A 13,538-nucleotide genomic window follows, 5' to 3' on the forward strand; every position below is an offset into this window, starting at 1 on the left:
TATTTCCTATGTTTGGATAATCACAGTAATTTTTATTCTGACTTTGGATATCTCTTGGTCTGTTATATAAGCATTATTTCTGGACTTCCTTCCACATTGTCAAGTCTAAGCCATATCTAAATCTTCCAGTATTATACTCTTACTACATTCTGATTCCATCCATATACCTGAAGCTCAGCCTTCTCCCCTCATCTTTTTGATATTATCACCCCACATATCACTTTCTGTACCTTTTGTTAAATGCAATTTTATTGCATTATACGTTCTCAGGAAACTATTACAAAGATAGTTTAGTTTTTTGGTAAAGTTAGTGCTTTTTCAAAATTCTTCCACTAATTCACTTTTCTACACAACATCACTTCACTTTGAAAACTTTTTGAAACTTTACCAGCCACTTGCTGGGCTTAATGAGCCTTTCCCTCTGCAGTAGTGATGGTTTCAGCAACATCTACTTATACCTCATCACTTCTTCCCATACCTGAACTGTGCTCTGAGTTCTGTTCATACAAGTATTTTTTCAGGTAAGTAATGAAACAACAACAACAACAACAACAAAATCCAGGCTTAAAATAAGCATTTTTAAAAAGGAAAGTTAACTTAGCACAGATCAGATGTGCACAAAGAGTTATAGCACAGCTCAGGAGGCAGCGCAGACTGAAAATCAGCAATGGCAGCTGCTTAAGTCAACCCTGGAGCTAACTATTCAGAAAATAACCTTCAGCAACAGGAAGTTGATTTCAGCTACAAATATCCATAAAGCAGCTAAACTGTTAAACACGTAGCTTTGCACCTTCTCATAAAGCTGTTCTTAACATCTACAGGGAAACTATTCCAAAACTCCATCTCCTCATTGCTTTCTTTCGCTTTCCTCCTAACACACGGTGCAGCCATGGACAGAAATGATAAATTGTGGATAGACTGGGTAAGTTATTGTCACCAAGCTTTACCTTGCTACCACTGCTAACTTTGTCTGTGTTAGCATTCCATCTGTATAAATCCAGCTGTTGCCCTTCACTTGAAATGCAGACGGAATCTATTTTTGTCGGGTGTTTATACAGCGCTTAGGTCAAACAAAACGGGACCTTTCTCCAAGACTCAAAATAAATGGTAATAAAGTATACAAAAATCAGCCTCCCATTCCCATTCCCCCTCAAAAATCATAGAAAACTTTATTACCAACATGTAATAGCAACTACAACGGGAAATTCTCTTACCTCCCCTACACCTACAGCCATAATTTTAAACACAGGAGTTAAGCCTAAAAGGCACTCGTTGCAGATCAATTGCTGTATTTATGCAGCAATAGCTATTGAAATAATTAAATAGCCACACAAAATAAAAAGACAAAATCCATTCAGAGATTTCAGAGATTATTAAACAGATATCACTTTTCTGATATTGAATTTTAAGTCATGAGAAGCATGTACAGTTATATATTGAACCTGCAATTGTTGACTTCTTAAAGCATGCACATATTATTAAAGACAAAATAATTACTAAAAAAAGTTCTAGTCCGTAAATTAACTTTTTTTATCATATCTCTAACCTGACATTTCCTTCAAGTTGAACAGATGGGTTTGGATTTTTTAAGCACCATTTTTACTTACTGTATACCTTCCTGAACAGGTATTTTTCTGCAATGCAGATTTGACTGGCTCAAAATAGACCCTCCATGTAACACTCTTATAATGAGTAAATTATTACCATTTAAAACAGCAAGACTGTAATGAAAGCTTAATATGTTTGCTGAAGAAACTGATGCCATGTTTAAGTCAATCCTGATTTTTACTCACAGCCTCAGGCAAACCAGCAAAACCACAACAAACAGCATTATTTTACTAAATATATATTTACAACGAGCAGTTTTCTTCTTTGAAAATGACTGACCTAAAAGAATACTCTATCTTAACAACTGCCAACCGACACCAGGTACTAGAGGTATTTTAATTCACCCCGAATTTCCTACTATTGATTGATGGTGAAAGAATCATGAACACTGAGGGAGACTTAAAATCAGTCTTAAGAAGCCAGGAGCATATGAATTCTAAACACAAGAAAAGTATAGCAACTTCATATGAGCTGATGGCTTGCCTGCTACCCTTGTAAAGCAGTTCAAACATTGCCTCTATCACACATAGAATCATAGAATGGCCTGGGTTGAAAAGGACCACAATGACCATCCAGATTCAAATCTCCTGCTATGTGCAGGGTCACCAACCAGCAGACCAGGCTGCCCAGAGCCACATCCAGCCTGGCCTTGAATGCCTGCAGGGATGGGGCATCCACAGACTCCTTGGGCAACCTGTTCCAGTGCGTCACCTCCTTCCAATGTGTCAGCTTCTAAAAGGATGTTCAGAACACCTGCTGACTTCAAGGAAGTCTGCAATCATGAGTTAGAAACTGCCTTGATTGCAGCCATTTGTACCCAGAAGTAGGACTGCCTTTGCTTTGTGAAAGCATTCTATGCAACGGGTAAGAGCACAGTCCTTAAGCCTTGCAGACGTAAATCTCCATTTCTGAGAAGTATAAAGCAAAAGGGTATCAGACAAACATTCAGAAATAACTCAAGCTATTTGTTTTTATCGCAGTCCCATAGAAGGAAAAGACTGGCTGACCCTTTTGAAAATGCTGAAAAATTCATATGCCAGAAAACAAGTAGAATTTACGTATGGGATCTTTCTACATCTCTTACAAAAACAAATCCAAAGACCAGGACTTGATCCTTAAAATAACCACACTCTGCATTTTTACTTTTTGAACCAGTAGACATATAATCAAACATGGATATAGACGGCCTGGTTCCAGTGGGAGATATACATTGCTGGATATCTAACAGAATCCTAAAGAATTCATCTGAAAAAGAAACACCATATCCACACAGTAAAATTACTCAAATCCGAGCTGCTTTCCATTCTACAGCACCGAGTTTCGTAAAGAGCCATTTCAAAATTGGTATGAAACTTTAAAAATTGTAAAAGAAATGGAAACTCAACAGTTAAAAAAGAAAAAATCAGACTGTTACTTGAGCTTCCCTCTGTCCTGCACAAGGACAGTGTAAAGCATTAAAAGCATTTCTTCACTGATGTTATGGTGCTATTCTCAGAATGTAAATTCAATCTCATCAAAACTAAGAGAAAATATACAGTAACTACAGTTTCAAATTGTTTGCAACCCCCTCAAGTGATGACAGTTGTGTTTTTTTTGCCGTGACACCAAGAAGGCAACACAACCAACTTCTTTCTTTTTCAGTGTTCAGAGCATCTTTCTGCATTGCCTCAAGTTGCACCAGGAGAGGTTCAGGTTGAATATATTTCTTCTCAGAAAGAGTGATAATGAATTGGAACAGGCTGCCCAGGGAAGTGATGGAGTCATGGCTGCCCAGGGAAGATTTAGGTTGGATGTTAGGGGGAAGTTCTTTACTAGGAGAGTGGTTAGGCCCTGGAACGGGCTGCCCAGGGAGGTTGTGGATGCCCCGTCCTTGGACGTGTTCAAGGCCAGGTTGGACGGGGTCCTGGGCAACCTGATCTGAATGTGTATGTTTGGTGGCCCTGCTAGGCAGGGGGGTTGGAACTACATGATCCTTGAGGTCCCTTCCAACCCGGGTGATTCTGTGATTCTGTGAGTCACTGTCCCCAGAAACATTCAAGAACTATAGAGACATAGAGACATGGTCCTTGAGGACAAGATCTATGGTGGGGATGGATTGGGGATGGACTAGGGGATCTTAGAGGTCTTTTCCAACCTTAATGATTTTATGATAGGAAGAATTTTGCTACCACAGAAAATCCCCTAAAGCTGAGGAGAAAGAAAGAAAATCCATTTTTCATTACTGTCATTAAAATAAGAAGTAACTTCTTGCATAAATTCATAAAAAACATCTGTCAATTTTCTTGAGATTACTTAACAAATGACCAGCTTTTTGCAGGCTACAGGTAATGCAGATAACACAGATGCTAGTTCTAAAAATAAAAAATAAAAAATAATTAAAAAAAAAGAAGAAATTTAGGTAATGCCAGATTAATTTTTCTTGAAACCTGAAAACAGCAAATAGACTTTTCAAGTCATCAGGTAAACAAGCTACTTACTATAGGCCAGTCAGTGGAATACAAGTAGTGTTTATATAGGATTAGAATGGAAAGAGTGATGGGTTCAGGAAGGTGAAACTGTCACCATTCATACCTTTTAAAAAAAAAAAAAAAAAATACTAGCACTGACAAAAATTAGCAAAATCCAAATCTTGATCCAAGAATTACAAATATTAAAATGAAAACAATTAATTCTCACCATTGTATGAAACACAGCACTTATGCCAACCATCTGGGACACAGAAAACACCAAGTGTGAGACAAATTATTAAAAACAGAAATGAACATAGCATGATCTAAAGTTAAAATAATAAAGTAAACCCTCAATAATAGTGACCCAATTCTATTCATTGTATCCATTACTTTCAAAATCCCTTTAATTAACACTTCAGTCTCAGACACCTTTCCTTCCTCCTAGTTAGGACGCAGAGAATTTCCTCAGCTTTCCCGCTTGGCAGGAAACACAATATTCCCTTTCCCACCTCAGTCCAGCACCAACTGCCAGCCCCATGGAATGGCTCTTGCTTCCAAAGGATTAGAAATAGATTCATGATTAGCTTGTTTGCCCTGAACTTCTTTGCAGAATTATTTTTTTGCCTCCTTTATAATAATTTGGACATTTAACGTTTCAACACTGTTTGGAAGATACCTTTTCAAAAACATTTATCAAAAACAGCTTTTTCTATTATCCTAAATCCTCATTCTGATTACTCTTCATTCTTTATTTTAATGAATAAAAAATTTTTTTTTTTTCCTTACTGTCTTAAAGTTTCTTAAGAACAGAAACTGGGGGAAAAAAATTAAAAAAAAAAGAAAAAAAAAAGAAAGCTTTTTACTGTTCCTTATAATTTCTTTGTAAGCATGTCTTCCTACATGTGTATTTCCTTCTGGAAATTGAACACTACTATGGTTGTGGACTCTTGGAAAGAGTCCAGCGGAGGGCCACAAAGATGGTGAAGGGCCTGGAGCATCTCTCCTATGAAGAAAGGCTGAGTGAACTGGGTCTGTTCAGCCTTGAGAAAAGAAGACTGAGAGGGGACCTGATCCAGGTCTATAAATATCTAAGGTGTGGGGGGCAGAATGGCGAGGCCAGACTCTTTTCAGTGGTGAGTGGAGACAGGACAAGGGGAAACGGCTGGAAACTGCAGCATAGGAAGTTCCGCACAAACATGCGCAAGAACTTCCTTACAGTGAGGTGACGGAGCACTGGAACAGGCTGCCCAGGGAGGTGGTGGAGTCTCCTTCTCTGGAGATGTTCAAGACCTGCCTGGATGCCGACCTGTGCGACCTACTGTAGGGAACCTGCTTTGGCAGGGGGGTTGGACTCGATGATCTCTGGAGGTCCCTTCCAACCCCTACAATTCTGTGATGGTTAATTTGGCTTTTCTCCCCACCTCCTACAAGGATTGGAATATAAATGTGTATGATCACAGTTTCATATTTTCAGTAATCATTTTAGATAGGTCCAACAGTTGTTCAAATCCAGGAATTCCATTTCCTCATCTGTAATGCTCTATAAAGCAGTCCTTGGATGGACAACTGCCACATACCATTGCTGAGCTTTTCCTGCTTTGTTGTGAACTACAGTACATAGCAACACTTACTGCATTACTGATTAAAGGAGTTAAGTTTTTAATCTAATCGAATTCTAAGCTTTCTTGAAGGTGAAGTGCAAAACTACACCTTCCCTGCATAACTTCCATAGTTCATAAACTGAACTGCTATCATTCTTCAAGTGCAATACTGGTAGCAATATACTTATTTGAAATCCAACATTCAAGTTCCATTATTTTCTATTTTAGGACAATAACCATAAAATGGATCAGGTTGAAATGAACCTTAAAGACCATCCAGTTCCAACCCCCAGCTGTGAGCTGGATGCCTCCCACTAGCTCATCTGCTCATGGCCCCATCCAAGCTGTCCCTGAATGCCTCCAAAAATGGGGCATCCACAACTTTTTTTGGCCTCTGTACTGTTCAGGCTCTTTTTCATTGCTTTCCACTTAAGATTCATCAACTGCTTTTATATCCTGTGAGATATTAACATTTCAACCAACAGTACTGTAAAGATCCTAATACTCAGTTTGCTACTTCACAGCATTCATTTCCCCCTTAGTACTTTTTCTTCCACATGAAATCTTATCTGCAGGAGGACCTTGATATCCCTTCTGCTGCTGATCAGTCCTAAGAGGCTGTCTGGACATTGGGAGAATTTTCACCTGTATTTGTCACCTGCAGGAAAATCATCATGAAGTCCTCACAGAGAAGAATGAGAAAATGAACCCGGTTTCCCAAGAGCCCATGCTGTGAATCCACATTCACTTCTATATTCGTACACATCTTGGAAAAAAGGAGGTGAAGAGTAAAGTGACTATTTGCTTATGACAGGAGAAAAAAAAAATGCATATTTAGGGTACTCTAGCATAAATCTCACTAAGCAGAACTGAAGACTTTATACTTGGTGACTGGGGTCAAAGACGCCACATGAAATTACATTTTGTACCAGAAAGCAAACCTGTTTCACATGTAATATGATTTAAGTTAGCAATTGATACTAAAGTCACAGCTGGAAGTCATTGAAAAAGCAGCTCTGCACAGCTTCATTTGGAAAGGAAAAGGAATGGGAAGTTGAATACTAGCATGTCACTGCTTGAATTTGTTACAAATCTAATCTGTAATGTTGTGCGCTTCCTTCTGCAAAAAGGTCTACTAGAACTACAAGATGTATTTGTAAAGTCTCAGTGAGAAGCACTGAATACTTTCTGCATGAGTCTTCAACACGAAAAAGGAAACTGACCAAATCAAAAATTTAAAGACAGAAAGAAAGGAGGCGAATAGAACTGAGGTCACTCTACATTATATGCCTCAAAAGGCTTAAAAGCACCTCAGAAATTCTTCAGTGAACAGTTTTAAAACGTTAGAAAGGAATTACCTCTTCCCTCAAATTTGGGGAGCCAGTTGCAGTAGAATGTTTCAGAGATGAAGAAGGCAATGCTAATGAAGGAAGTTATGAAACATTAATGGAGCTGTCTTCATTTAAAAGTTATCACCCAGATGCAACCCTGAGATTCACGAAACCCACAGGCAGCTATTACAGGCTGGGATAGAATAACCAGGAAAGAATCAGCCCATACACATCCTCTTTGTTTTCAACCACCGCTACGGAAATAGTACCACATTTTTGCTATTAAGCATGGTGATTACGAGAAAAAATTGTCAAAAAGAGTTGAAGATATCAACATATACATAATTTGGACTTAGGCAGGCATTGATTTTTCACACATTTTGTCAGATGAGCTCACATTTCAACTAAAAAGCCTATACTTGTTCCAACTCTTTGACAAGCTACTTAATTGTCTAGGAGTTTCATCAAAAGTTTGGGATTCAGTTCTCTTTTAGACTTCTCATGTTCGTGTTTAGGGTTAAGAAACAAAGTTCCTTCAATATTATCAATGCAAGCGCCTCCAAAAATGTTTAAAAACCACTATGGATGATAATTGTAGTCATAGTATAGTTTTATGAAATAACCAATTCAGCCCAATATCAGCAGATTAACAAATATGAGCGAGTGCTTTACAAGTCTAAATAAAACTTTCCTAACTTGTACATCTGTTAAAAGCAAAAATATACAATAAAAAATGCATGCGCTGACTCTACGATTCTGTGCTCTGCTTTACAAAGCTGGATTTCATTCACAAATGTATCAGGTTTTATTCCACACAGATGAGTCACTGAATATTCGTTGTCTTCAGTCTTCAAACATTTGGTTAATATATGCAGGAAACACAGAGCTACAATAACTTGCTTATAAAAAGGAAGGGGTTTTTTGGGTTTTGAGGAGCTTGGGAAAAAAAAAACAAACATTCTTTTCTTGATAGAAAAGACTATTTAGTTAGAAAGGTATATTTTCATTGGGGTCTATCCATACCTCACACAATAGCAGAGAAATAACAGTAATGAGAAACTTCTACTATTATGAAAGCATCAATTAAGTTTGGTCCAAATGCGAAGGGAAATGCCAACTAATTATTGATAGCGATTCAGATTACTTTCATTTAAAAAATAACAAAAAAAAGTATTATAATAATAATAATAATAATACTAAAAACATTTTAAAACAACGTGCTACTTTTGGCCAAAATGTAATGGAAAATACTGAAACTAGTACGAAAAAAAAATGTACTCAGTCTTTTATCACAGTCCATTTTTATGTTATTTGACAGTGAGCCACCCTAGCAGCTCCTAAAAAGTATAAACGTAACAAATCTTAGCTTTATTGCCCTTTTCATAGAAAGTTCTTCAAAAGCTCATGTTTCATCTGTCTTCCTACTCAACTTCTTTATTGTACTTCAATGTCAGCTTTTTAGGCATCGAAGTATTTTAAACTGCCTTTCCTTTTGTGTTTCCCAGTTGCATCTAACCTCTTTCATAAGAGAAATTCCTTCTATTCATTCTTATTTCTTAAATGCAAGCCAGAAAACTACCTCAATTACTTTTTAACTCGCCTTTCTGCACGCAGCAGAAACTTCTGAATATCAAATCAAACAAAGAGGAGGAAATAAAAACAGTTTTAAGAAACAAGACAGCTTCTCACATTAACAGAAATTTCTATATTATGTTCAAAAGCCATCAGACATAAAGACATATGAATTTACCTCTTCTGGAGCAGAAATAAAATCTACAATTCCCTTAAATAATGCAATAGGCTTCAGTCTGTATCAGCCATAAACATTCCTCAAATCTGATTCCAACATCCAAATGCCTTCTGTTAAGGGAGAAGGAAAAGTAGGAAGACCATTTTTTCAAGCTGAAGTCATATTTAACCCTCACAGGAACAGATGAAATAAAGAATTGACAATAAATCAACAGTAAATGACTGATTACAAGAGTGGATAGTGATAGGACAAGGGCGAATGGTCTTATACTGAGACAGGAGAGATTTAGGTGGGATATTAGGAGGAAGTTTTTCACTCAGATGGTGGTGAAGCTCTGGAACAGGTTGCCCAAGGAGGTTGTGCACCATCCCTGGAGGCATTCAAGGCCAGGCTGGATGTGGTACTGGGCAGCCTGGTCTGCTGGTTGGTGACCCTGCACATAGCAGGGGGTTAAAACTACATCATCACTGTGGTCCTTTTCAACCCAGGCTATTCTATGATTCTGTGATAAGTAAGTAAAAGAAACAAAACACCTACATAGGTCCTACCAACATGTGCTAACTGATGCTACTCTGACTTCACATGAATCTTCAACGAACTGAAAACTCACCTCTGCTTCCACAACCTCCAGAGAAAGACTTTTTTACATCTTAGCTTAAGTGTCCTTTTGATCTGCTGTCACACAGAGTTAGGAAATAGAACTGATAAATTGGAGCATACATTATTATATTTACCCTTGAAGCATTTTCTGTATGTATGCTTCACTGTATTTTCGTGAAGATTTCTTTTGTAAGATACTCTGAATATAATGGAGGCAGATTTCAGTTTGCTCTTCCTTATTAAATGTGTTTATGACCGTATCCCATTCCAACACCTTCAGTTCAATACGTGACTTCTACAGGACCTGCACTTCTCCATCTCAAAAGGGTCTCAGCTAAAGCAGGATATGGTATATCAGCAGCAAGACTTAATATTTATGATCATTCAAACTTCTTATTACCTGAATCAATCACTTGGCCTCAGCCCCCAGGTTACGAGTCTTAAAATATGACAGTATTCAATAAACATTAGAAAAGAAAAAAAAAAAAACTGTTTTTCTGTACTTCATGCCATACAGATCTTTGGCTAAAGGAATAAGATTGCTATTTTCAAATAACATTTCTGTTTAAATTGATCACAAGAGCTTGTAATTGTCCAGGGAAATTACTCTTTTTTTCCCCTCTCCCCTCTTGCTCTATTTATCGCTGTATTACTGTAGAAAATAGTAGATCTGCTCTATCTGGAGGTGTCACTGCTTGACCTCTCCATGCAAATTACACAACAGTCCTTAAGGCAGATAAAGCTCAAAATGACAGACACATGAGCTGCAGGCTTCCAGGTAATAAAGACCATATCCAAAAGGGCTCCAGTTTGTTTGCCTCTGAATTCAGTCTTTGAGAAGGAGGCTGTGCAAGTCTAAACGAAGAAAGAGACTTCTTGTACTTTTTTTTTTTTTTTTTTGGTAACAAAATAAGTTGAAACCTTAATAAATAAATAAAAGGAATTTCACTTTATTGTTCCTGGTCTGTCACCTCCTGGATTTAAGTGGAAGCAGAAATGTGGAAATGTAAGATCCTTCATCATTTCAGAATATATATGGAACTGCACTACGATAAATCAGTGCACTGGGCTGCAACAGAAAAGCTGTTGTGAAGCCAGCAATAAAGTAAACAGTGATTTAATATCAACCCCACCTCACTGAGCTGTAGGTGGGTGCTACCAGAAAACGGAAAGCCATCATCGCTGACAAAACTGCTTCAGCCTCCCCGCAATTGAAAGCACTGACTGGGGCAGAAGGGCTGTAAAATTTGGGTGACAACAGAAGAAAACCTCACAATGGGTAAAAAGTGACATTCTTTCTAGGGGACAGGCAGCTGTTGCTAAGAAACTGTTTACAGACAGACTCTCAGATCCTGCTGGTGTATCTACAAAAATTAGGTCACTCTTGGCTCTAGGTAGGAGTAATCTTTGTTGATATAAAATCCTCTGTGTCTTTGCTTTATGATTACTGTCAGTAGTTAACAGTGCTTTAAGAAGGCTGTTTAGATGGTCCTCTTACCAACTAGCACACATTCCCCACCACAGGACTGCAGATTTAAATGACCTGAAGGGTCAGCAGTGGATTCACATCCCCATGCACTGCAGGGTCGGAATGCTGGCTCCAGGCTTAAATGAAACTCGTAAGAGGGGGCTGGCATCAAAAGTGCAACCTGAAAAGGGGGAAGAAGGTGCAGTTCATCTTTACACCTCTCTCTTAATTGCTCTGGGGAAAAAAAAAACATAGAAAGGAAGGAAAGAACATACCAGTGACAGCAGACCAGGAACAACCTCAGTGCTGCTTTTAATGAAGCCTGGTCTGCTAAAAATGAAAGGGGAAAGGCCACAATGTTCTCTCCTGAAGCCACAAGGAACAAAGTTTGCCTTGAAGAAGAGAAGGTAAGGTCTGAATCTGATCATTTTACCCAGGGAAATGGCATAAGGAGCTCCTAACTATCTAAAACAAAGTAGAACTCACTGCACAGAGAAAACAAATTAGTTCAGAGAAGATGGGAAAGAAAAATTGTATCCATCCAGAGCCAGTTGGTTGGTTATTTTTTTCCCCTGCATAAATAATCCAAGCATGAGCAGTTTTTCTCATATAAATAACTGCATTTATAAGAAGCCTCGAGTAAGAAGCCTCTTATATCATTATTCACTTAAAAACCACTCCAAAAATTCAGACAAATCACTGCTTTCTAACTGAAAGAAAATAAAATGCACCGCTTGTGGTAATAAACAGCTCATTGTCATCATTCTTGAGAAAGTCATTTTTTCTCTTCACTTAAAAATAAATGCAATGTGGATTTGTTCCCTTCTATAAAGCAAAACACATGAAATGAAAACAAGGACAGTAAGCACTGCTGCACCAAACTGACGGTAGGAAGGGTGCAGGTGTGATAGCCATAATCCCCCAAAACCAAGTGGTATTTTAGCACCAATCCCCATCTGGTTTAAACTTAGGGGCACGTTCTCAGTAGCATCAATATAAGGTCACTGCATCATTTAGCAGGCAGAAAAAGTAAGGATCATGAAGCACTTGTAATTTAATCACTGTTGCTCATTTCAAAGGACGAACGCAACTCTGAGTTCTGAGGAGTGACAACTTACGGGTACTAAAGCTGGAGGTAACATATAAGATGTGTGCTTTAGTTTCAAGGGTTATCACAAGTTCTGGCTCTTGGAACAAGCTCCCAGTGTGCTGGAAAGATAGGCAAATACAGCAACAAAAATGCCAAAATCCTCCTAACAACTAATCAGCCAAAGCTGGAGGGCAACGCTGCTTCAGTACGTCAAGCTGGCTTTGTTATCTGCAAATTAATCTAGAAACATACTTTCAACAAAAATAACCACACAAAGAACGCTAATTATTTACAAAATTAAAGATAACGTGGCCCATTTCCCAATGGTTCATAAAGCTGTGGAGGAGAGCTGTGAAGCGTGGAGGAAAGGCCAACCTGATTTTTATTCATGTCCTTCCGTGCTTATCTACATGGAAAACAGAATTCTTTTTCCATTTAGCTCTGTCAGGTTTTTCAGGTTTTAAAATAACTGCTAATGAAATCACAAGCCTTCACCATGAAAAATAGTTACAAAAATAGCAAAAATGACAACAAACACTGGACTGGAGCAATGCTGAGCCAGTCTGTAGCCAAAAAAAAAAAAAAAAAGAAAGAAAGAAAAGAAAAAGCATCTCCTTACATTCAGTTGTCTTGAAATAAAATGTAAGGAATAATAGATCACACTTTACTAAGGCTTCAATACAATGATAAGAATTTGTTAGCACAGCTCTTAAAAACCAATTTTTCCCCAGGCTTAAGAACATAATTTAGAATAAAATAGTTCAGCAACAGAACTGTTTAGCACTATAGCAGCTATTAAATCTGGAAATCACCTGAAGCATTCATAATTTATTATAATAAGCAATAAGGTTGTCTATTTTTCATCTTTTCATTGTATTCAGCAAAACTCAATTTAAACACATTCCGATGTTTTTAAACATTAAAAACCTCTGCTACTACCACCACATTGTTCACTAAATTATTTAGAATTATGTAGACATGCAGTTTTGGAATGAAACCAGGACTAAGGTTTAGCATCAGTTAAAAAAACAACAAACAAACTTTCCTTAACAGAAATAAAAGGTGTACATCCCAAATTTCAACACTTAGTGGTGATTAAAGAATGCAGGGACTAAAAGTGGCAGTGGCACTATTGCAACACTATTAATTTCCATCATAAACCTTTACCAAATTCTTATCATTCATTTACTGGAATCCAAAACTAAAAACCATTTGGTATTTGGTCTTAAGACATCCCTGGAGAAACAAGTAATGAAACCTTTCCAACACAGTGACAACTACCACCACCTTTCGCATAGCTTGCATTTCACCTTGGAATATTTTCAGTAGTGCTTGCTGCACTAAAGAGACATCAGCCCACAAATTTAGATTCTTCATTCAGGAAATCTGCATATAGATATGCATACTTACAGTAAACTGCATTTGAAGACAACAGCACTAATTTGCCTTATTTTCACCAAATTTCATTATTAATTTGCCACCTTAAGACTAACCAAGAATTCTGCCTCCTTCCATGGAAGGAACCACTCACAATTGGCGAGAAATCTAATAAACTTACCAAATAATTCCATGCTCTGATACCACAGTTCTCACTCAGAGATGTTGTATAAGACATCCATGACAGATATGGATGAGGTCTT

General features: G+C 37.7%; 1 protein-coding gene across 4 annotated transcripts in view; it reads right to left on the reverse strand.

Moving 5' to 3' along the window:
• CTNNA2 (catenin alpha 2) overlaps positions 1-13,538 on the reverse strand; it is a 455,013-nt gene that overhangs the window by 428,746 nt on the left and 12,729 nt on the right. The window contains exon 1 of one of the 4 annotated variants that reach the window (XM_042871702.1): positions 8,741-8,790. The exons of the other annotated variants lie outside the window; for them this stretch is intronic. The gene's annotated coding sequence lies outside the window, so the exon portion shown is untranslated. Of the gene's footprint in view, positions 1-8,740; positions 8,791-13,538 lie in introns of those variants that run through there. 4 annotated transcript variants of the gene reach the window in all.

Source organism: Lagopus leucura, unplaced genomic scaffold (assembly GCF_019238085.1).
Source record: "Lagopus leucura isolate 7727_CA_CO unplaced genomic scaffold, USGS_WTPT01 Super-Scaffold_100004, whole genome shotgun sequence".
Lineage (NCBI taxonomy): Eukaryota > Metazoa > Chordata > Aves > Galliformes > Phasianidae > Lagopus > Lagopus leucura.